Consider the following 25,448-nt stretch of genomic DNA (forward strand, 5'->3'; position numbering starts at 1 on the left):
AAGAATGACCACAATGTCTTATTAAGGAAATTTTTAAGAAAATTGAAAATTTCATTGTTGAAAAAGGACAGAACTTTGCACCAATACATTTTGTTTCTCCTTATGACAGACAATGCCCCCCATTCTGATGGAGGGGGTGAAAAAGCCTGCTGTTAGTCAAACACTGGAAATATAACATAGTTTGGAATTTGGTCTGAGATTTAGTTTGTTAAAAGGGACCTCGTATATCACAGTTCCCTCTTATATAATAATAAAAAATTCTCTGTAGCAAAATATTCTTTGTAAACCTGTTAATTATTCAAGATCTGGGCCTGTTACAAAACCTGTTAATTATTCATAGATGCTCTAATTCAGGAAAGGGAAACAGGACTATTAAATAAACAGTGGAGCCTGAAACCTTAGGTAGACCTGTTCTGAGGAAGCTTCGTGGTGTACCCATTTGACAGCTCCTGGAGTAAGGAAGATGTCAGTTGAGGTCTGATAATCTTTTGGGGAAATGTAAAATATTTCCTATGAATCTTGCTACCCTTTGCCCCATTGATTTAAAGTCCTCTTATCATTGTAAAATCTAATTACCTCCTAGAACTATTGCAAAACCCTTTTCTTATCACATAGTTTAAGGGATATAACTTGCTTGATTTTCACTGGATTTTAAAGCAGTTCAGAGGTAGCAAACCCAATTGTTTCCATTTGTCAGCACTTGGAGAACTAAACTTAGAATTTCTCCAGTCAATGTGGTCTCTGTCTTTGGTTGTAACAGTGACAGGCTCTCCTGGGCCTCTTGATGGCTGGCAATAATTCTTTGAGTGTAGCAAATGTTATCCAATTAGAATTTCACTGGGGAACTTACTCCATGCACTCCCCAGTCTCAGTCTTCTCCCTTTAGACTTTGTTTTCTTTCTCTAATTCAAAATATTTAGTAAGAATATGATTTGGGTCACTCCAGGATGTAAAAAGTGCCATTGTGTTGTGCTATAAGTCAAAGAATGCACAATTTTTCAAGGAAGGTTAGGGAGATTGAAATACCACCTTCAAAATTACACAGACCTAGAGGGAAGATATATTGACAAACAATAACTGCATGGCTTTGTTCAGTAAAAATGTCTAGGAGATTGTAGCAATACTTTTTGAATTGCACGCATACTTTCAAAATTAATGAAAACTAGCTTTCTTGCCCTTGATTTTCCTCCTTGCTGGGACTCTGTCTGCCTTTAATCGTCAGCCCCTGTGGGCCACCCAACTCTAAGAGCTGTTGGTGCCCTGCCATGTTGCTACTGACTTTGGATCCATGAATCTCTGTAGCCACCAACCCGTGATTCCCATGTATCCAGTCTCACCTTTCTCTATGACGGGCGCTGGCTAACATCTGACCCATGGACTTGATTTGGACTGGGATGGGATGCTTTCTTGATATAAAATTGCTTCTTGACATAAACTTCTTTCTTATGTATTAAAAAATAATGACAATTATGTATGTCTTGGGGCATGATGTAATATAAGATATACTTATATATAAGGTTCTTTGAATTATTAGAGAAGCAGAATAAACTTAGGAAGAAAGAGGGGAAACAGCTATGTGGGCAGAGCAATGGTGTGCCCTAAGTCTCCAGTCAAGCACATGCACATGGACAATATGTCCAAAATATGCCTAGTGGGGAAATTTCATTTCTCTGTTGTATAGGGTACTGTGAGCAGAAACCAAATCCACATCGAGTTTGGGTTTGATTTATACAAGCATCTAGAGCAGCGGGCTCATATGTTTGGCTGTAAAAGCAAAAGGCTAGGGATAAAAAATTAAAAAATAGATCTAGTTTTCTGCTTGTCAAAGGTCAATCAGCTACTGGAAACCCTAAGGCACACAGTTTGACTGCGACACACATGGGGTCCGAATCCACTTGATTGTGACTGGCAACTTTTATTTTACACATGTGTGTATATGTGTGTCCATATATGCATATGTGTGGTGGTTGTATCTCCTAAGTATTAAAAAAATGAATATCCACTAAAATATTAGTAACATGTACTTTTTTTCAAAAGGGGGATTGGGTGTGTGTGAAACATTGGGCACTTATTTATTCTATTTTACATGATTCATTAACATGCTTATATTACATTTAGAATGTGACAATAAATCTTTATTGCTTAGAGCACAAACTATGGAAATGGATCCAATATGGTTTGCCCATGGTGCACACTTGGATATATTTGAAGTGAATTCCACTCTGTGTAAACTTGACTCCAACAATATAGACATTTGAAGTCAGAAACTGTTTGCTCGAGTCCTTATACCTGTGCTCTGGGGGAGGAATAATTGATAACTAAGTACCAATCTACCATTTGATTGCTACACGCAACACACTACGAATGCGGTGAGTGGTAAGAAAGCAATGGCACCATTATCATAAAAGATTGCTCTTCCGGTGGTAATGGGCAACATTTTTCATCCATGTGGTTGAGGCATGAATAAATAATGGACACAGATATATTGTTTCTCACTCTCCATGACTTTCTTGTGAGCTTGCTCTTCTTATCAGTGGAATGAATTGGTAAGTGCCTGGAAGAGCGGCTGCCGAATGAGCAATGAGAGCAGGATCCTCATTTGTTTTGCATCTTTTACATGCCGGCTCATAAGGTTCATCCTGTAAAGATTCCCTGGGCTTATTACTAACCACTGAACAAATACTTCTGGTTAACAGTGAAATTCATCAATAAGCAAATGGAAAACAAATCAGCTTCGCAATAAAGTTGAAAAATAACCCCAGCCTCGTAGGGAAAACCTGCAAGGTGACTTTACAGTAAGAGTGATAGCAAAATTGCTGGGATGTGACTCGAATTTACACTGCAAATGACTGTGACGGGGCTGCACCACAGAATGCCAAATGACAGTGGTATGATTGCTGTGCAAAAGCATATTTGTGTGTTCCAGCTGCAGACAACAAATGCCCAAAGCTTTCAGAAAGGAGAACATTGAAGGACTTCTTTGTGTGCTACTTCAGATGGAAGGACTATTCTTATCCTTCACCAATTCACACTGTTTAAACAGAAAGGACGCTTCATCCTACTCCCAGGTAGCTTCCCGGGTATTTGAAGAAGATGATGAGAGGAATGATGATTGCATGCTTCCTAGGTGGCCGTCCCACTCCCAGAGTGTTTAAGGTGATCTTGTTCACTTACCCAGTTGCTTCATTATCTAGGGACTAGCTTCCTGCTATGCCATGTGATTTCTTCCTATCATTTGATGAACAGGCCTGGCCCCATGCCTTTCTTTCCTGCTCCTCCTTTTATACATGATTCCCCTGTCCTGTGCTTAGCACTCTCAGGTTATGTATAATAAATAATGATTGCAAAGTCTTCTTAAACATTTTCTGTGTACCAAGTACTGCTATAAATCATTTATCTATCAATCATCCTCAAGACCCTTCTGCCAAAGAGCACAGGGGCATCTGTAGTTGAGTTTAGGACTCACTGCAGCAAAGAAACACACACACACACACACACACACACACACACACACGCATCTCTGGAAGAAGATATTAAGAACAACCTATGATAAGGTTTCGGCTTTGAATATGTGAAACCAGGATTCACTTGGGAGGGGAAACAGTTTAAACAAAAGGATCAATTTTATGGTTCAGTATCTGCATAATGCTTATATCTATGGAGAAGACTAGTACAAGAATAAGGCTATCAGTGGTCATGAGATGGGTGGTGGATTTTCTTAGGTGTCATCTACTTAGCTCTGACTCATAGTGACCCTACACTGCCCAGTCCTGCACCATACTGAAAATGTTTTTATTTTTAGTTCCCATTGTTGCAACCACAGTGTCAATCTATCTCCTTGAGGGGCTTCCTCTTTTTTGCTGACTCTTGACTTTACCAAGCATAATATTATTTTCTGAGGACTGATCTCTCCTAATAATATGTCCAAAGTACATGAGACAAAAGTTATGCCACCCCAGCTTCTAAGAAGAGGGAGGTGTTTGCTGTTTTGTGAGTGGTACAGCTGCTAAAAAAAAATCATGAAGTGGCTTTGTTTTGTTTTAGAGAAGTCTTGTCTGAGGTTGGTACTCTGTGAGGTTTTTAAATTTAATTTTATTTTATGCCCAATAGGAGAATAATCTGGCCTAGCAGTGAGTGTCGTCCACTTCTGGATGTTAAATGATGTTCCTTCCCTCCCTTCCTCCCTTCCTTCCTTCCTTCCTTCCTTCCTTCCTTCCTTCCTTCCTTCCTTCCATTCATCCTCATGAATAAAATAACCCCATGGAACACGTATTATAGTTATCTTTATTTCACAGATGACAAAGCTAAGATACTTGCATGTTATCTTAAAAACAAATCCCGGAGCTGGTAGATTCTAATCCAGGTAGTTCTGACTCTAGAGTCTATATTATACTTACTGTAGAATACTGATTGATAATGGCCCAGGGTATAGAAATGTCCATCTTTCCTTCACAATAGCATGAAATTTTTAATGATAATTTTTCCCCCTTGTCATCACAGTGAACAGAAAATAAACCACCAGTGTATTTGGCAAGGCAGCATGCTGCTAAACGAGATTAATGGGCAGAGAATCTCAGAAAGCAGAATTTTAAGGAGCCCTAACTTGCATCTTTAAGATAGTTATCGAATTCACATACACTCAGAACTGAATGAACTGGTCAAATTAGGGAGAGTAAGCAATAGAGATCTCGAGAGAAAGCACCACCAATGTGTGCTTCCTAAGCTTCCAAGAAGAGAGAGGTGTCTAAGAGCAGAAAGAAATATATAATCCCTGTCCATGGGGCGGGGGAGAGAAACTAGGGGCGACTTGCAGACATGAGTAGGGGGCTGTGGGAGGGAGATCATTTTATGTCAACTGGCATTCATGGAGCAGTGGAGTCCAGTCTGTCCATCAAGTCACAGCTTAATGACGCCTCCTGGGAGGGGTGGCCTTCTTATAAGGGAGAAACTGGGAACCTTTCTTCCTGTCTGCTACTTCCCTTTCTGCATGCTAGGACCCTGCCTACATCCAGCGAAATCCTGCGTGGGCCACCTGAATCTGTGAGTTCTCGATGCCCGGCCTTGTTCCCACCAACTTGGCATCCATTCAACTCTGCACCTGCCCAGCTGAGAGAGTCCTACATGACACTTCTTTTGTCTGCATCTTCAGCCTGCAGCTACATGTGTCTGAAGAAGGCCCTGAACTAGCCTCATCACACTTAGGGACTTGAGTTGGACTGCGCCGGGATACCTTCTTGATCTAAGATTATTTCTTGATAGGAAGAACTTTCTTGTACCCATTATGAGAGTCACGGGTTTGTTGCTTTACCATCCAGACGAACACAGAGGTGGCATGAGAAAGCAAGGAAACAGATTCCCTAGGATGTGAAGAGGAGCAGAGGCTCTAGAGTGTGGAAGCAGGGGAGGAAGCGATGACCAAATACCACTGGGGGACCAGCTTCTGCACTATTACTGACAACAGAAGGTGGTTGCTGTGTGTGTTACACAGGGTTCTCTAGAGAGATAAAACCTAATTGCTGATAATTTAATATATTTATTTATAAAGATAATTAGATATATAACAAGAAATGAACTGTTAAATCATATACAGATAAATATATAATACAAGAAATGAAAGGTTAAATTATAAAGCACTACAAATGGCTCAGTGCAACTCACTCCAGTGAGAGAGTTGTGAGAGACTAACAGTCCTTCAAGTCTAGTCTGCTGCCAGATCTTCCTCTATTTATAGAGAGAGCTAGGCTATGTCAGCACAGCAGCCAATCACAAGGCAGGTCACCAACTGTCAGCCAGGTCACCAACCGCCAGTCCCCAGCTCCAGAAATGTCTTAAAGGGACCTCAACTTACAGCGACACAGTCCACAGGCTAGGCGTCCCACAGGTAGTGTAGCCTTTAAATTGAGGCACAGAACAAGCAAGGCAGCCACACACTGGTCAGATGATCACAGAGTGAGAGACACGAAAGGCGAGGCTCACCAAGCCATTTATCTCTCTGCCCTTCAGTTAATCCCACTTGTGTTTATCGGTCAGGCTGGCACAATAAACTATCTCACTGTGTCTCTGTATAAGGTCTGCCCCCTTGCGACATAAGCCTGCACATATCCTGGGGACAGAGAGGAGAGTGATGGACAGTGGATTTGAGAGAAGCCCTAGGTCCTGCTGAGACTAATAGTAAGAGGGGCAACAATATCAGAGGAGCTCGCCCTCAGCGTGATCTTAAAAACAAAGCAAAACGGATGATCTTTTAACATTTGGACTTCTGCTCTATCACAGTTAATAACAAAAAGCCAATCCAAGAACAATCTAAGAGGAATAAGTAGTACGGATCACATGTTGATAATAACTTTGGGTCTGTTTGACTTCCTTTTTCTTTGTGCCGGCCTTCAGTCATCACACGCTGATTGAGAGTCTGCTGTGTTTCAGGGACCATGCCAGGTAAGGAGACACATGATTAATGAGACACTGTTGTAAAGTGGGTCCCGAACACTAAGTTCATATGCCCGATTCAAAGACAAAAAGCCTCAGAATTTTAAATGCATTCTAAGTGCCACTGTGAATTTGGCTTTTAATGTGTTAGGTTTCCAACAACAGGCTGCTGCATGGTAGCTAGCTTATCTACTTGGATGAAAAGCGATTTGAATTTTCAGTCCCTTCTTCCACATGGGGTCATTGAAGCTCCTTTGCATCGCCAGGCAACGGACAGAATTCTGGCACTTTATCGCTGACCAAGATTCCTGCCTGATGGGGTGATTGGACGCGCATGTTCTCATCTTTCTCTGACTTTACTTTTTGCTTCCTTTTTATGGTTTGGAAGCTTAGAGCTCAGTTGGGTCATTGCTCCATCAGGTGCCTGGTGTCGTGCAATTGCTCAATAAATGAAAACAGGATATTGTCGAAGTAAAGCAACCTCTGAACCCAGGTGAATAGCGTTTCCTAAGTGCTTTGGCTCAGCATTCACTCTCTTCTTCCTTTGAACTCTTCCCAAGGGAGGCTGGGTGAGCCCGCAGGTCCCAACCTTTCCCACCGGAACTGAGTCTTCTATGGGCATAGAGAGAAATTCCTGCAAGCCTCCAGAAAATGGTCAGTCAGACCAGCCACAAAAGAGTATTCAGGGATTTTGTTTCTCCATCTACAGAAAGCTGAAGGGAAATCTCTGTCTGGTTGTATCATATCACTCTTTTAGCTTAATTTCCCAATGCAGAGATATTTCAAAAAGTCGTGAATACAAGCTATTGTGTTACTCAGGTGTCAGTTTGTGTTAGAAAACATGAGGTATGGGTTAATTTGGTCTGTTGATTCACTTTAGGTATCTCTTAATTGTCGCTAGGAAACCTTTCACCAAAGGTTTCTTACTGCCTGCCTCATAGTTGGGTTACAAAGCATTCAGACTTGAAGCAAAGCTTATGTTTTGTTAAACACGAGTCATCTGGCTGTTTTAATTTGTTAGCATTCCTATATTGACAATTACCTGTAGGAATTGTATATGGAAAATGCTAAAAAGATGCCCAGAGTTGGTGCGCTAGATTTCTGAAAGGAAAAAAGTCCAAATAAAGAAGATCAAGAAACATTGCAAAACACTCACTTCCGCTACAACAAAAAGAAGCAAAACAAAAATAAAAACAAGAACACGACAAACTCCAATAAACTAACAACAAAAACCTCTGCAAACGATAATGTTCACCCTTCTCCTCAGCAGAAATCTTCATGAAACTAAAATCCATATCAGAAATTCATACCTGTATTAAAGACAAGATATCTTCTAACTCCTGATTTGACAACGGAACTGAACAACTTGTGGGAGCCTGCAGGTTATTAGCCATTCATCATACAAGTAACGCTGTGGCTCTCTTTGGGGTTAGTAAAGGAAGAAATTTTACATTCAATACTTGCTTTCCTATTGGATTTTAATGGGTAGTCATCTTTGGATGAGAGAGAAAAGACGAGAATGAGACATTTCTGAATTGAAATGTCACAAGAAACCACAAGACACAACGTGGTATTGTTCCTCCTGCCGTCTCGTGTCCATCTCTTCTTTCATCTAATGGAAGCTTCAAATACTGTGGTTTGGGATCTGAGTATATCTGTTATAAATTAAATGACTTAAGCGGAATATAGACTGACTTCATGAACAGGATACCATGAATAATGTGGTCTAAATATGTTCCATCCAAAACCATTTTTTGGCATTTTTATTAGCACCTAATCCACAAATACAGTTCAATCATATCAAGAAGAATTGTACAATAATTACCACCATCAATTTTAGTACATCCCCCTGCCCTATGATTAAATCACCTTTAAAATGAGTTGTGTACAAACACTCAGTTCTAGTGTTCTATCTACCCTCTCGCCTTCATTGTTTACTCCCCAAATCCCCTCATCCTCCTTTTCCCCCTCCTCCCACACCTACATCCCTTATCAACCCTTGCATCAGTAATATCTTTATGCACCCACTCTGTGCTTCACAAATTGGGAAACCCAATAGAAACAAAAACCAAAAACAAAATAGAAATAAAGAGATAAGTATAAAATAATAAGAATATACAGATAAAAATACAAATAATAAGTTATAAAGAAAAGACCCCCCTCAATATTCAAAAAAGCCAAGGAAGAAATTTTTTTCATGGAACACACGGGAGATACTTGCACCTTGAACAAATTCAGGTTGGGTCACTAGGGAGGTGAGCTGACCAAGTATCAAGTTCGATCTGGTATAATCAAGATTATGAGGATCTCTGATAGGAAGGCTGTTTGAGACCCTTGCCTGTGGCTAGTGGGGACTGGCCAGCAGCTTAATCTAAGTAGTTACTCTACAGATGGGTTTTTGACTCTTGCTCTCCTCCAAAGCCTTCTACCAGTTGGGTGTTCATAACTTTAGCTCTGATACATTTCCCTTCATCATATTTGGATTTTGTTATTATCATTGTTCGGCCACACAAGCTGGTGTGCTTATTCCATGTGGACTTAGTTGACTCCTCTCCATCGAAAACGTTTCTTGTTCCCAAATATCAAATTAACCCCCTACTATTTTCAATGATTTCTTTTGGACTTATAACTTGTTTATCTCTACTTTCTACATTAGATACAAACTCTCAGAGTTTACTAGTAGCTCCATCTTTAGTTACTGGCACAGTGTTTAATACGTGTTTAATATTTAATAAAACAGGAAAAGTAAATAAGTTACTTACGGGCTATTGAATTTGAAAGCTTTGTCTTTGAGTATTTGTTTAAATGCAGATAGGTTCATATCTTGAGTGGGTATGAACAGATTTGTAAAAGAGAAAATGTAATGAATTTTCTGGACTCAGCATGTGTTCCACAAAGGCAAGTTCCCTTTCCCAGCTTATATCTCAGAGGTAGTGTGACTGAGGTCTAGAGAAAGGGTCCCTGGAAGGAGAAGGCTAGGGATGACTTGGAGTTCTGGATAGGTGTAGAAGACTCTCATATAGGGAGTGAGCAGGTACCCAAAGCAGAAAACCATGGAAGTACAGTGTGATAGGTTTTCTGTGCCAACATGCCTCCCCTAGGAACATGTGGGTGGAGTTCAGACTGTCAACCAGGTCATAGCTTGATTAGAGTGCAACCAGATAAATGGCCAGCCCCCTCCCTGCCCCACCACTGCTTCCACCTTCCTGTTGACAAGTCACATAGAGCCATGCTTAGATCTGCTGGAGACTTGCCAGTCCTCTGGAGATGCATCCACTGCCATTGGATCCACAAGACTTTGCACCCACTGGCCTGTGATCTCCCTGCATTCTGCATCATTGTGTGCAGCTGCATGTGTCTGAAGAGAGATTGATGGACTAGTATCCAACTGAAGGACTAGTATTGGCCTTATGGACTTGATCTGGACTGGGCTGGGGTGTTTTCCTGCCATATAACTACTTCTCTTTTACACATGTGTGAGTGTCCTTGGATTTATTTCTCTAGTCAACCCTGCCTAACGCATAGAGACCATGCTCCCAAAGGTACTAGGCTAGTGCTTCTTCTCCACACCCCTCCCCCAGAGAAAGAGAGACAGAAAGCTGTGCAGGCAAACAAGCAAAACAAAAAACCCAACAAACACACATGCTGTGACTTTGCAATTACTTCCCATTTACCAGGAGAAAAAACGAGGTCTGATCTAGAAGTGGATTCAAAAGGGAGCTAAACCAATGGTAAAGTGACTACTAAAGTCCCCATTGTATACCAGAAGACATTCTTGTGTTTGTCTTAGGGAACACCACAACTCTCAAGTCTCTTTGAATTAAAGAAAAACAAAATTAGCTCTACACTTGTGGTTTCAGCCCTGTGTTAGAGCAATCAGGAAGACGGAAACAGGAAACATTGGGAGACAGTGGGATGAGCAGTGGGATGTTGAGGAGATGAAAATGGATGAGTTGGAAAAAATATGTATACATTATTTGAATGTCAAACTGATGACCTGCTTTGGAAACTTTTACCTAAATTCTAAGTGCATATTAGAAATCAGAAACCCCGTAGTGCAGCCTGTTGGCATTAAATATTTCATTCCCCTTTGAAGCAGAAATCTCCACTATAATTTACATAGGAAAATAAATATGTTCTCTAAAAGACTGCTTATTCTGATCCTCATTCGTATCTAACCTGGCTAATGCTTTACGTATCAATGAAACATAATACAACTTTGCAATCTCTTTCCTACCCTATCAAATTGGTGCCCTATCAATATTTTGCCCAGCCCTCCTGTGATAATTAGCAGACTCCCTCATAGCTGGCTTGCTTATAGTACATTTTCACAGGTGCTTTCTCAATTAATTCTTACCAGCAATCTGTGAAGCTGAGTCTTCATCTTTCCCATTTTACAGATGAGAAGAAAATACTCTCCAATGAGCCATGTCATTCTGCACGTAGAGGATAGCACCGGGTCTTCTGACTGCACATTTAGTGGGAGGCGCGTGTAGACGTCAGGACCATAGTTTACACGGATATGATAATATTTCTGATAGCATTTAGCACAATAGTGAATATAAATATTGTTTCACATCACCGATGGACGGTGTAGAACAGTTGCGGTGTCCTTCTTCCTCTGATGTCTTCCATCCCGTTTTCATCCGGTCTTCCTCCGCTTCTGCTGAAGCTCTCCCTTCTTTCCAGTTGATTTTCACCTTCAATCCCGTATTGTCAGTACTGGAGGGCACACGACACATCTGTTTGCGAAGCACCGTGTTATTTATAAAGGACATTTACATGTAACAGCTCATCCGATTCCATGCGATTCTCTCGTCAGCTCTGGGAAGAAGCTGCTGTTCTTCTCGGTTTCTAGACTCACAGAGTTTAAATTTCTGCTTTAACTTCTCCTAGTTATTGAGACTTGGAATAAGTTGTGGAACAGAGATTTGAACCCACCTGATTTTCAGACCCTACACTGTGTTGAGACCAGAGGTGACAGGCAAATGATTGCAATCCTGACAGGAAGCTCCTTCAAGCATGAGTCTTCTGGCTGCCTGAGACTCAGAGGCTATTTTCTCACTGGGAAAGTATTAAATTGTATGAGGGGGGTTTGAAAAAGTTTGTGGAAAATTTCATGATCTTTTAATTCCACTTTTATGTGAGCCTTTAGAAGCCCCCTCAGTTATAATGAATGTAGGAAAAATAATCTTCTCATACTCTCAAAACAGTCTCATGGTTGCCTAAATGCTTTCTAAAATATATTTCTGGAGCTTATTTTTATCTTGGAAGAATGCTTTGTTCCATGACAATGTAAGTCTAAGCTTTTTTAAAAAAATTATAGCACTTCATTTGATTCATATTTGTTTTGCTAAGTCTTTCTAAAAATTGATGCCTGTTTGGGGACTAAATGAATCTACCCCATTCTGAATCCTCCCTGAGCGGGCGGGTCTCCCTTTGATGATGGAACGGAAAGAAGGCAGGTTTCATGTTATGGGTTCCATTTGATTAGACCAAGAGTTTCTCCAATTATAAGCTCTACTGGGCTTGTTTTTGACCCAATGTATGCAGATTGGAAAAAAAATCACATGGCTAATTAGTACGTTGTACCAATAAAAATAGATATTTTCATTGCAATGATCTAATTTGGCTACTGGTAATTTAAGGGAGACTGGCAGTGCACTGAGTAAACACTTGACGACTAACCAAAGGATGATGCTTTGAACCCACCTGTAATCCAGGGGAGAAAGAAATGGCAGTCTGCTCCCACAAATACCCGCAGGAAAAACCTAGGAGACCGTCTGCTCTGCCCTGTGCATCACTAGGAGCTGGAATCTACTTGACGGCACCCATCGCAGCCTTGGGGATCTGTATGGAGGGGATCCTGTTGGAGGCTATGCACAGCCAGTGTTCTAGAGTCACATGGACGGTGGTTCAGCCATTGTGTTAACGCTGGGGCACTGGGAAAGCACTGACCTCTGAGTATCACTTCTTCATCTGTAAATTGAGAATGATAGAATACCCTTCCTGAGTTATCATGGGAAGATTCCTGCCAAAGCCTAGTGCCTGACATGTAGTAGGTACTCGAAATAGAAACATGATCATTTTTAAATAGCAAGTTAATAAACCATAGAAACCATATTGCTTACATATCCAGATGTTTTTTAAGCATTAACAATTTCATAACTCTCTCCTTTGACAAAACCAAATTGTCTTTGTCTTCTTACTGGATACATAGTTAGCAGAACCAGTTTCATGGGCAGCACGCAACCAGTGCAGACGTTGGGCTTCATGCTCTAGAGTCCTGTACTTGAGTTAATTCCGTGTGGTTGCTTTCTTAAAAAGTTTAATAATTTTGTCTTTGATCTTGAGTTTGGCTAAGTGAGACCGTGGTGCATATTTATGAACAGAGGAGATATATGCAATAATCATTCCCACTGTTCCTTGCCACCTCATTTGCATTCAGTATTCACAATGCCTCAGTGAACACAGAATTCGGATGAACTCACTAGGTGTGAGGTTGGGAGATCGAAAAAAGTACAAGGTCAGTGCACTATGTCTAGGCTGGAGAAACAGAGGCACTGACAATCCTGAGAGACTCTACATTGCTATAATCAGAACTGATTTCTAACGCAGAAAGCATCGATGTTTGAAGAAATACAAAGACTGAGACTCTCTTTCTTCCTCACGATGTTATTGCTGTTGGTAGGGGTCCTCGCGTCCCTTCTGACTTGTGACAATCCCACAGGTGGTGGGGACCTGCTCCCTAGGGGTTTCCTGGCTGTGTTCTCAATGAGAGCAAGTCATCCAGGCGTCCTTTGGGGCCACTGCTGGGTGGGCTGTGACCGTTTTAACACTTGTGACCATCGTGCCTCTAGAACCCCTTTACTTCCGCCCTTCCAAGTGCCAGTCAACCGCTTACACCGATGATGGCAGGATTGCCGTGACGAGGAAAGAACAGATGGGTGACTCACCGTTCTTTTTCCCTTCAGTCTTTCCTTACTCCTGGAGAAGCAGAAGGGTGGCAGTGTTGGCGGAATGTGCATATATCAAGAAGGGAAATAAAAATAGTTGAATTGAGTTTGGGGTAACATTTCCACTGCTCTTGTAAGAGCAACATACATATGCATGCCTGAGCTACAGAATACAAATCGTGTATTTTTATTCAGTCCACATATGAATAGGAAATTCTTTTATACTTGTATTTAACTTGGTTTTGTATCATATGGTAAAATTCATGCCAATAATGAATCATTTCATTTCCTAAGAAAGAACATTAAACACTCATTATCATTCTAGAAATATGACAAATAGAGAGCAAGAGCACAAAAGAAAGGTAGAAGTTTTGTACAGTCTTCCCTTGGTATTTGGGGGGGGGGGAGGTGCCAGGACCAGCTCCTCCTCCCTGCTTCACACGGGTACTGAAGTCTGTGGGTGCCATGTCCCTCTTACATGATGGCACAGTATTTGCACATCATGTACGCACATCCTCCCAGATGCTTAAGTTATCTGCAGATTCCTTCAAACACCTAAACCTAAAAAGAAAAACACAAATGCAAACCCAGTGCCACCGAGTCAATTTCCACTCATAGGGACCCGAAACGACAGTGCAGACGTGTCCCACCGTTTCCTCCTGCAGAGCCGCTAGTGGATTCCAGCCAACGTCTTCCTCTGTAGCAGTCAAATGCTTTAACCACTGCACCACCACCACTCTTCATGCACCGAATACAATGTGAAGGCCATGTAAACAGCACTTTAAGCTCTCACTTAGCCTTTCAAGGGATGAATTGGCCATTATTCTCTTTGTAGGAGCCTTTTTTGGTTATTTTTCTGAGGCACAAAGGGTGCACACAGCACCAGCAGTGAACCAAGGATGCATGAGGCAAACCCTGTTCCCATCGGGAGGGCTGGAGAGAAACGGAGGATCTGTGCCATGGCCCAAAGCTACAGCAGGAACAGTCACCCTTCACTGCCGTCACGGGGACCCAACACAGCGTTCGACCTGAGGCAAATTCAAATATTACTTTGTGGAATATATATATTCCCTAGAATATTTTTGATGTATGATCGGTTGAATCCGCAGGCACAGAACCCACAGATATGGCGGCTCCACTGTATTTTAATTTTCTTGAGAACATCAATTCTTCCCTGCTTTTGAAAATTTTCATTTTGAACAGAAAATCAACAAAACTTATCACCACCGAGTTGATTCTGATTGATACCACTCGATAGAAGTTGGTTAAAACTAGTAGCTACCTTATGGGACAGAGTAGAACTGCCCTCTGGGTTTGAGAGACAGCAAATCTTTATAAGAACAGAAACCTGATCTTTCTTCCATGCAATGGCTGATGGTTTTGAAATGATGACCATACAATTAACAGCTCAAGAGGTATCCCACTAGACCAGCAGAATGCCTTCATTTTGAACTACATCCTGAAAATTATACAATTGGCCCAGCAACTAGAATATATATCTCAACCTTGTCTTTACTTAGGTGTAGCTGAGACAGAGCCTTGGTGGCATAGTGGATAACCAGCATTGGGCTGAATTCAGCAACATCAGCAGTTAAAACTTCCAGCCACTCCATGGGAGAAAGAGGAAATATTCTAGTCCCCTAACGAGTTATAGTCTTGGAAACCCACTGGGGCATTTGTACTTGCCCTATAGGTGGCTGTGAGTTAGAATTGACTTGATGGCAGTGGATTTGGGGCAGGGGATGAGGTGGGGTGGGGGAGAGCTATGAGAGCCATTTCCAGCCAGTAGAATGGAAAAAGAAGTTATTTCCAGATTCACAACACTATTGCACACATGACATACTTTCCATCCCACTGATGGCCAAAGCCCAGACTGATGTCGGAAAGGACATGTTGAAGACAGCAAAGCCTCTGTGTCTGGATTCCTGAATGACTGTGTGATTGAGTCTTCCAAGCGACCTGGAAACCTCGGCTGTGCACACTATGTATATGAATAGGAAATTCATTTGTGTTTCAGCTCATGTGCAACCCTGAATCCATGTATTGGTTTATAATAACCACTCCTACAATAAATACTCTTACACCTTACAATCTCATACCATTTTTCCTTTGCCATAAATTTGGTAAGTACTATATATTTGATACCCAAACAGGTGGACCAGAATCACCAAGTTATTTTTATCCAATCCACTGACATTTCTGCCTTGGTTCACATTTGTACCCTGGTGTAAGGATTCTATTGTCTTGCTTCCTCTCTCCTCTCTGTCTCTCATTTTGATGGAGCAGTTCCCATGGTGGAAGGGCCTCAGACAATGGAACTAAATGCAGCCTCTAGCCAATAGTCAATAAAGAATTGAGGCTGTTAGTCCAACAGCCTGCACAGAACTGAGTCCAACCAATAAGCACCTGAGATTAGAAACAAATCCTCCCCAGTAGATGCTGCTCCAGTACTTGCACGGTGTTGAGGCTTTTCAGATGACTTGAAGCACAGGCTCCAGGCAATGCCTTAATCCCTGGCGTATAGAACTGGTGAGATCATAAATATGCGATGTTTATGGGAAATATGCTATGTAGCAATGTTGTTATGGTTGGGTGCCATCTAGACGTTTCTAACCTATTAAGATCCTATGCACAGCAGAGCACAATACTGTCTGGTCCTCCGCCATCCTCAGAACTGTTCCTGTGTGTGAGCCGATTATTGCAGCCACGGGGTCAGTTCATCTCATGAGGGCCTTCCTCTTTTTCGCTGCCCCTCCACTTTACCAAACCTGATATCCGTCTCCCAGTACTGGTCTCTCTTGATGCCATGTCCAAAGTACTTGAGACTAAAATCTTATCCTCCTTGCCGCTAAGGAGCACTCTGATCATACTTTTTCCAAGACAGACTTGTTGGTCCTTTTGGCAGTCCGTGGTACTTTCAATATTCTTTGCCAGCACCAAAATCCAAACACATTGATTCTTCTTCCGTCTTCCTTATTCAATATCAAACTTTCACATGCTTGTCTGTCAGTTTGTCATGCTGTGGTGGCTTGCGTGTTGCTGTGATGCTGGAAGCCATGTCTCTGGCATTTCAAATGCCAACAGGGTCACCCAAACCGAACAGGTTTCGGCAGAGCCTCCAGACTAAGAACAGACTACAAAGAAGGAATTGGCTGCCCACTTAGGAGCCAATAGGTGCTGAAAACCTTATGTTAGCATGAAAACATTGTTAGAGATGTAGCAATAGATAGCTATCTAAAAAAACATCTATTTCAGAAGCATCATTAGAAGATCATGTGGACAAGATGATTGATTCAGGTAATGCCAGCCAGTTTCTTTCCTCAGCTGCCCTACTTGGCATTGCACCAGGAGTCAATAGCAGAGTAGTCAAAGGGCACAGATGAAGACTGCGCCCACACTCACAGGATGGGCTCCCTCTCAAGGCCGATCTAGCTATTGCAGGCTCTGAATGCCAAATGTCTAACAATGGCAATGCCAGCCTTCAAGGTGGTGCCATTCCCAGCTGATCCCTAATAGCTACTTAGCTAACTAAGCTTAGATTGTGGATTTCCTTATGCATTGTATTCAAGATTTTCAATCAAATCCTATGGACAGTTTCTGTACAAGTTAACGTATAGCAAGAATACTCATTATATGCACCTCTTACTTCCTCCTTTGTTCCCTGTAACTATGCTATTAAAATGTTTGGCCTCTTTAATTTTTACTGAGAGATTGGCCCAATAATTGGAATCACTTTCCTAAAGGCATCACAGAATTGATATGCTTCCAATTTAATTAAGCAACTATGAAAACCTGGTAGTTCTAATTAAGGAGGGACCAGAATAACTAGTTGGAGGGCAAAAAGCTAGGAGATTGAGCAGAGTGTGTTTTTTTCATATTCACACAGGCCTCTCAGAAATGCTGGGCTATTGATTTATTCTACTCAGTGACGTCTCATTCATAAGACCCCTTAGAAACGCGGGGCTATTGATTTACTCCATCAGTAAAGAGCAGTGCTTTGTTCTTTTGTGGCTATTACCCTACGAAAAAACCCTTTGGAACCAGTTAGGTGTGCAGGTATTATTGTTGATTCAGAGACTGAAGAGTTTAACTTTCAAAGCACCATGTTTCAGGCCAAAGGCTATCTATGTAATTCTAGAGCTGAAAATAGATTATAAGAGTCGCATTCCTTGCTATATGCATCAGTCACATTGCTTTCACCCTCAATTTATTCAGCGTGAATTCCCATTGACCTGGGCACTGTACAAAACATACATCAAAGTAGGACTCTGCTCTCGAGGACCTACCTTGGCAGCATACAGAATGCATATCAAATGAACTGTGGGGGGATTTTCCCTGTCATTCATGCCCTAGGGCTATGTTCTTTATTTTTTTGTTCTTTCTAACCAAGATAGTAACGACCTCAATACTTTGAGGAATAGAGTATTAAAATTATTTTTAAGACTATAAAATTCATAGTGAGATTGGTACAAAGAGGAAGAGGAAATTTGTTCTTTCTCTGATGATTAATTAATACCTGGGGCTTACAAAAGGAGCACTTGTGTTTCAGTGGGTTAAGTGTAGTTCCCAAAACACATGGAACCTTTCTTCAAGAGGAAGTTCGACACGTCAGCCACCTAGCGTGATGGAAGACGGGATGAGATGACTTCTGCAGCCGAGTCCCTGCCCAGGTGCTCTAGCAGAATGGAGAAAGGAGAGGTAAATTAGAGAACAGTGGAACATAAACACGGAGAGGAACCCAAAGGGCATACTGCCAGTGGTTACCATAGTTTCACGGCCACTATACCTTTTATTATCTTTAATTTTTTTTTCCTTAAATGGATACACATTCTGGGAAAACAAAGCAAAACAATTCCCTGTAAAACACAATAATTTATAACTGGCGAATATAAGTATGCTTGCCTGGAATTCAGAAGGGCATTTGAGCAAACCTTGTTCTTAGGATAAGGAAATAGCTGAGGAGCAAGGAAAGGCAAATGCACAAGATGTGGGACAGCAAAGAGCTTCTGGGTAATTTTACTGTGGATGGAGATGAGCAGGTGGAGGAAGTGGGAGGGAGGAAGAATATTCTTGTAAGGGCAGGAAGAGAGAGACTGAGGGAGTTATAGGGAGAAGACCACAATTTTTTGAAACAGGATGGAATTCTACATGAGAAAATGAAGAAGCAGAAGCATAGGACTAGGGATGCTCATAAAGTGGACTAAGAATTAAGAGGGCTGTTAAGAACATTAAGGTTCAATGATATTTAAATAAAGAAAATTTATTAATGGCTAATTAAAAACCCAGTGATCTTAGGCTATTGCTACTTTAGGCTGGTCAAGTGTATTTGAATGATGGTGCTGGGTAAGAATATTCAAAATACCAGGCACTTCCAACAGAATCAACAAATCTTAGAAGCACAACCAGAATGCTCCTTAGAAGAAAAGATGGCAAGATTCTGTCTAGTGTACTTTAGACATGTCAGGAGAGACCAGTCCCTGGAGAAAAACATATTTTTTTAAAGGAGAGAAGCAGCAAAAGAGAGGAAGGCCCTCAACAAGATGGATTGACACAAAGGCCACAACCATGGCTCAAGCAGAGGAACAAGTGTGCACATGGGGTGGACCGAGCAGTATTCTCTTCTGCTGTGCATAGAATCCCTGTGGGTTGGAACCTACTTGTTGGCACCAAACAGTAACAGCCAACTGAGTCATTGGACTTTTAGCTCTGACACTGCTAGGAGCGGCATAACATCAGCTGACCGGAAGTTAGGAAAAATGGAGGAGGAGAGCTATGGATGCAAGTCAATCTGGGTTGATGGTGAATATGTGCTGAAAATAGTGAGTCTTGGGGCCCAGACAAGTTCTTAAAGGGCACATAGTAAGAGTGGAGTTTGATTGATTGAGATGGTGGAGAAGTGGCATGAGGTAGGAGTTTAACATGGCAGCAAAGTATGGGCTCAGAAAGTAGGAAAAATGGGAGGAGAGGATTTTGGAAACATTTACAGCAAGCATTTTTTTTCTTTTGGTTTGGTTTGGTTTAATAGTGAATTGCCAGCATAAAGTGAAGAAGAAGGTCTATAAAGTTTAGTACATTAATGAACTGTGAGAATAGGGCATATCATAAGGAATATTTAAAGGAGAGTTGAGATTTCTCAGGAGGTTGACAAGACTGAGATACAAATTGATATCTTCTTTATAGTGAAATATGCAGTAGATGGAAATATTTTAAAACAAGGTTAGACAGACTTGGTATTTATTCTGGTTCTACTGTAGTATAGGCTAGGTTTCTGAATTTAACCTAGAATCTTAACACAAATCTTACTTTCAAATAATTTGGCCTTTATATAAAAGTTGCGAAGATATCAGAAAGAGTTCCCATATATCTCAACTCAGTTCCCATTAACATTTTCTAGTAGTACTGTGCATTTATCATGATTAATATACTAATATTGATATATACTTATTAACTATCGTTTACCTTTATTAATATTTCTTCTGACGTCCTTTTCTGCCCTAGGGTTCTAAAGGCCACATATTTAGCGAACAGTATCATTAGGCTTCTTTAAGCTATAATGCCTCTTCAGACTTTCTTGGTTTTTCATGAGTCTGAGCTTCGGTTGTTGGTGTTAAATGCTATCACTTTGTTTCTTACTCTTAGCACCAATATAAGAGAATGAGAAACTGCCCAGTCCTGCACTATCCTTACAATTGTCATTGTATTGGAAACCACTGGTACAGCCATCGCATCAATCTATTTTGTTGAGGATTTTCCTCTTTTTGATGAGCCTTTGCTTTACATAGAGTGATGTCCTTCTCTAAGGAAGGTTCCCTTCTGGTGGGATGTCCCCAAAGTCAAATTGACTACATTTGTGTAAAGAGATGTCCTGGAATTTATCCTGGGAGATCAATATCCTAGTCAGAACAAGGACAAAGGTGACTTGTTCAAGTTAAAGCTAAAGAAAACTAAAACAAGTCCATGAGATCCAAAATATGGTCTTGAATATACAATCATTGACATGGAGTTGATAGGGTTTCTGAGACATTACTGGGGCAAATAGCCTCACTTTTCTCCTGTGGAGTGGCTGGGGGATTTGAACTACTGACCTTGAGGTTAGCAACTCAATGCATAACCAGCAGTGCCACCAGGGTTCCTTTGAGCATCAGTATTTCCCACCTGAACTTAGAGACCATCTCAAGAATAGATACATTGCACACTCAAGATGACTCAAGAGGAGACGAGCTGTGGGATAACATCGAGGACCTCATGAAGAACGTGAGATGTCACTAAAAGGTAGGGGGACAATTCAAAATCAACCATGCTAGGCTTACCTGCTATATAAATCCTCCAAGGACTTCCTAGCTTTATTAAGATGAAGAGCAGAATTATTACATAGTATGAATTAACTCTTGTGCATGCTTTACCCTTGTCTGAATGGATCTGCTCGGGAGCGTTCTGACTCCAGTCACACTGCCTTCCTTTTATGGTGAGAGGTCTTCAGTGATTTATGCCTGGTCTTGGCACAAGGGACTCCATTTTGAATCCGGCACCTTCTTGGTTCTCAGAGCTCACCTCTCATGGGCCTCCCTCACATCGGCCTCCCCTCCCCTCACTGAAAATCACCAGTTCTGAGAACCAGATATCCCTGAGAAAGAATGTTCTTTGAAGATATGTTTACTTCACCTGCCCCGGTACCTATAGATAAGATTAATGACCACTTCCCTATATCCCTTGAAGATGTGTTTATTCCACCCATCCCGGACCTATAGATAAAATTAATGAGTGCTTCCCTTTGAAGTCCCTGTATGCAGCTGTGCCTGCCACCAGGGGATATAAAAACGCAGCCAGAAATTCCCCTCGCGCGGTTTCATTAGCTCAATACGTGAGTTATTGAACCCGTCCGCAAGCTTCTCAATAAAGCCTGCTTCTAAAACTTTACCAATTGGATCTTTAATTCTGCTTTGCGCCCCAAAAACCCTTACAATTATGTCCATCCTGCTCTCCACCAAATCTCCGGTCTCAGGGCTTGTGTTCCGTAAACATCCTTGCCGTATTGATTCCTACCCATTTTATTTTATATTCACTTTTTTGGGGAAGGGGGCTGAAACAAAGGAACAAACCAAAAAAATCCACTTTTTAGAAAAGCTTTTCAGACACCCATCTCACCTCAAACTAGACTGAAACCCAAACAGAGAACTCTACTGTCATCAAGCTGACGCTCGCAGTGACTCTGTATAGGCTTTCAAGACTAAACCTCCATGGTGTCAGGCAGCCCCATCGTTCTCTCTGAGTTAGAGTAAGCCCGCACAACAGACGCTTTAATCATCTCCTTGACTTTTCCTTATTGAGACCACATTTTACGCCTATGTATCAGTTTTGTGTAATAATGTTACCACTGTCCACCTCAGCCACTAAACTGTAAAGGAGTGTGTTTCTGGTACTCACCCTGCACCTCGCCGGCTGCCTAGAATATAGTAAGTGCACATCAAATAGTTGAAAATGAATCAGAGTCTTGAAGAACTGTGAGAGGGAGTAGAAAAGTATTTACGGCTCTTTGGGACAAAATGACAAAAAACCCCACCAAAAACAAAACTAGCCAGCTACGTCTAAAGGAGGGCCGATTTTGATTCAGAACAAGAACATTTCTTAGTACGACAGTGTCCAATTGGGAAATGGAACAGTTCTTGGAGTAGTGAGCACACTATTACTGAAAATGTTCAAATAGAGGATAGAACAACGATCTTTCATCAGAGTCTGTCAAAGAACTTGTTATATTGGTGTGAAATATTGGATTGAAACACCATTATGTTCCTTTTCAACAATGTGATATGATGGAAAGCAATAGACCAAGTGCCAGATGGATGTGGTTACACGTGCCCTCCACTACTTTCTTTCTGGATGACCTTGGCCTTAGCTTTGGCGAGCCTCAATTTTCTTATCTGTACAATAGGGATAATAACATTGTTCATACAATGATTAACAACGATCCTCACAGTGAGGATTAAATTACACGCTATGTATAAAGTGCTTCGTACAATGACTGACTGACACTGGTGAATGTTCTGTCAATAGTCGCTATTGCCCTGTCCTATCACATCGCTACAAGTCTGCATCGACTCAATGGCAGTGAATTGTTGTTGGTTGTTGAATGAGAGCCGGCTGAAAAGTCAGGTTTTGTAGGTAGGCACACACACAAATAGAATCCACAGTTCTATTTGCCAATTATACAATGTTGGTTCCATTACCCATGATCGATGTGCCTTAGTTTCTTTAGTCATAAAGTGCAAAGAATATTAATTTTCAAGTCTATTGATAAGGAGAAGGAATATAAAATGAGATGTAAAGATGTACAGGTCTTCTTTCGGCTTGGACACAAATTGCTTCACTGACTGTCTCAGCTACTTCCCTGCCATTTGTTTCATCTCATCTTCTGTCCACCTTTCAGGGCTACTGACAATGTCCCAGCTGCCTGCAAACTGTGAAGGCCTCCTCAGCGTGGGGAGGATGATTTTTGTTAGGAAGAATTATCACTGCTAGCTGCCTATAGACCTTTTTCAGTTCAACAGCTGATGCTGTGGTTTCAGCGCCAGCATGGACATGGTTTAGCTCATCCTCAAAGCTTAGCCATGGTCTATCATCAAGCCACTTCCTCTTCAAGCAGGGAGTCAAGCAGCCCCTGTCTGTTAATCCTCTGCTTGACCAAAGGCAACTCCAGCCAACTCCACTGAACCACTCTTAACAGCTGCTACCATAGCCTGCTAGTTCTCAGCAGTCAGGCAATGCTGCTAGGTAGGAGAATCTAGCTGAGAAAAAAGCCAAGTAGCCTTACCTTTTCCATCTAATTGGTCATCCAGCCCTACTAGAAACTGCCAGACAAACTGCAAAAAGCCCATAGCTAAAAGCAGCAAAGCACACACCCAATAGCTTAAGAAAACAGGTGAGCACCCCTACTCCAGTGCAACCCCCCTGATTCAGAAACTGGTACATCACCTGCACCCAATGCCCCAGCTTCACAGCCCAGACTCCCGCCCAGATTCGAGAGAGGAGCAGATCTTTGCCAGTATGCATATGAGATGCCAACAAGCTCCAGATACTCTCCTACTAAGACCAGCAGTCCATGCAGCCACCAGAATCTGACTTATCCAAGCTGACATGGTTCCTCTGTCTCCACAGTCACAGGCCTCCTCTACATGTGCCTGTGACATCCAGGGGATTGAGGGTATTTGCCTTTTGAGTGTCCCCTTTTGTTGGAGAGCGGTGCTGCTGTCTTCAGAGTGGAGGTTTCCTTTCCCTCGGCCCATGTGAAAAATCACTGAACTTACGACTTGGCTCCTCATCATAGTCTTCTTCCAACTCTTCATCTTCTCCCAAGGCTGGAACAGTATGATGGTGACAAAAGTTGGCAGAAGGGCTATCTCCCCACTCAGAGCAAAGACCTTCAGGGATTCTAGAGGTTCCTTGGCAGTTTCAAGTAGCCGGGATGGAAAGAAAAGGATTCCCATCCTTCTGGTATCCAGCCTCATCCTCCTTTGCAAGTTCCTGGTTCACACCTGACACTTCTGAAGATAATATAGTCTGACCAGGGTCCTCTCCTTGGATGACCATGATTTGGATCTGATTAGAGGGCTGTGCTTGTAGGGAGTCTGTGTGTACTTAGGAGCTGATTGCTCTGGGAGGTAGTGCGTCCCCTTAAGAGCAGTGCCCTCTGAGTCCCTGGCCCTGATAGGGAACTTGCTTATGTCAGGATCCACAGAGGGTCATATGAGGGAAGCACAGCCCCTGCTTTAGGCTCCACACTAAGCTCTTTATCCAGGGTGCTTCGGGGCCATGGTCCCAGGGCTTCCTGAGGGCTTGGGGTTGCAGCCATCCAGGTAGGTTCTCAAATGGAAGTGCGGCAGGAACTCTTTCCTCTTGAGTACCTGGGTCTGGGGCTCAGGAGGAGCTGGGAGAGCAACTCTTCCATTGCTCCATCACCCACGCATGGTCTGCTCCACAAGGTTTTCTGCTTTATTTTGTTTTGTTTTGTTTTTCAGAGTCTTGCCAGGCCTTTCTTCCAAGGCATTCCAGAGAGGGCTGAACGCCCCGCCACCCCAAACTTTTGGCCAATGCGTTATCTGTACCACCAGGGGACTCATTAGCATATAGTAAGAACCAAACCAAACTCAATGCGGACTCAAAGCAACCTCCTATGGGTTTCAGAGACTGTAATGGTTTTACAGGAGTTGAAAGCCCAGTCTTTCTTCCACAGAGCTGCTGGTGGTTTCAAACTTCCAACCATGCGCATTGTAGCCCAACTCAGAAGCATGTAGTAGTTACCCAGCAGTCACCTGTTACTTAAAATGTATAAACACATGTCGGGAAACACACTCCCTTTGAGCTCAACAGTTTACTTTTTTCCAACTGATTTAACTCACTTTGACTAATATGTTTTGCCTCAGGTGGTTAACGTTGAGCCAGAAGGAGACTAAACTAAAGCATTGGTAACGCTTGTGGGAAGCTGTTTGTGGCTTGGAATGGTTGAGTTACTTTTTAGCTTATACTAATGGAGTACCTTCTCTTTTATGAAGTCAAGGCCCATTTTTCAAGAACGTGAAAAAATACAGTGTTAGCAGTAAGCAAAGAGAATTATAAGCTTCTTTTGTAATCGTTAATTCCAAGATGTTTGAACATCACTCAGGACATTATTTAATCTCTCTCACACATGCTCACCTGAAGATTCAATTCACATGTGTAGACAACTTAGTCAAATAATGAATTATTTGCTTAAATGCTGGCTAAGTAAGATTGTAAAAACAAAAGCCTAAGAGATTTCTTGAGAGGATCAGATATTTTATAAGGTCTCTCTATTTCTGATAAAGAATGCAATTCTTTACAAAATCTCAGATTATTACTATTTTCTAAGATTTCAATTCGATATAATCCAATATAGGGCTAGAGGAACAAATGGTTTCAGAAAGATCTATCTCTTTCCCACTTCACTTAGACAAAAATGTGACTGTTAAGTTTTTATAAAAGCAGTAATTGGCTATAAAAAAGTAATATGCAGTAGAAGTTCTCTAGTATTTGCTTAATTACCCATTTAAAGAT

At 41.7% G+C, this 25,448-nt stretch overlaps 1 pseudogene; it reads right to left on the bottom strand.

Moving 5' to 3' along the window:
- Window positions 1-22,654: 22,654 nt before the first annotated feature.
- LOC101638927 lies at window positions 22,655-23,966 on the bottom strand (annotated as a pseudogene).
- Between the last annotated feature and the right edge of the window lie 1,482 nt (window positions 23,967-25,448).

This window comes from Echinops telfairi, unplaced genomic scaffold (genome assembly GCF_000313985.2).
Source record: "Echinops telfairi isolate 266 unplaced genomic scaffold, ASM31398v2 ScPeMD7_1713;HRSCAF=2227, whole genome shotgun sequence".
Lineage (NCBI taxonomy): Eukaryota > Metazoa > Chordata > Mammalia > Afrosoricida > Tenrecidae > Echinops > Echinops telfairi.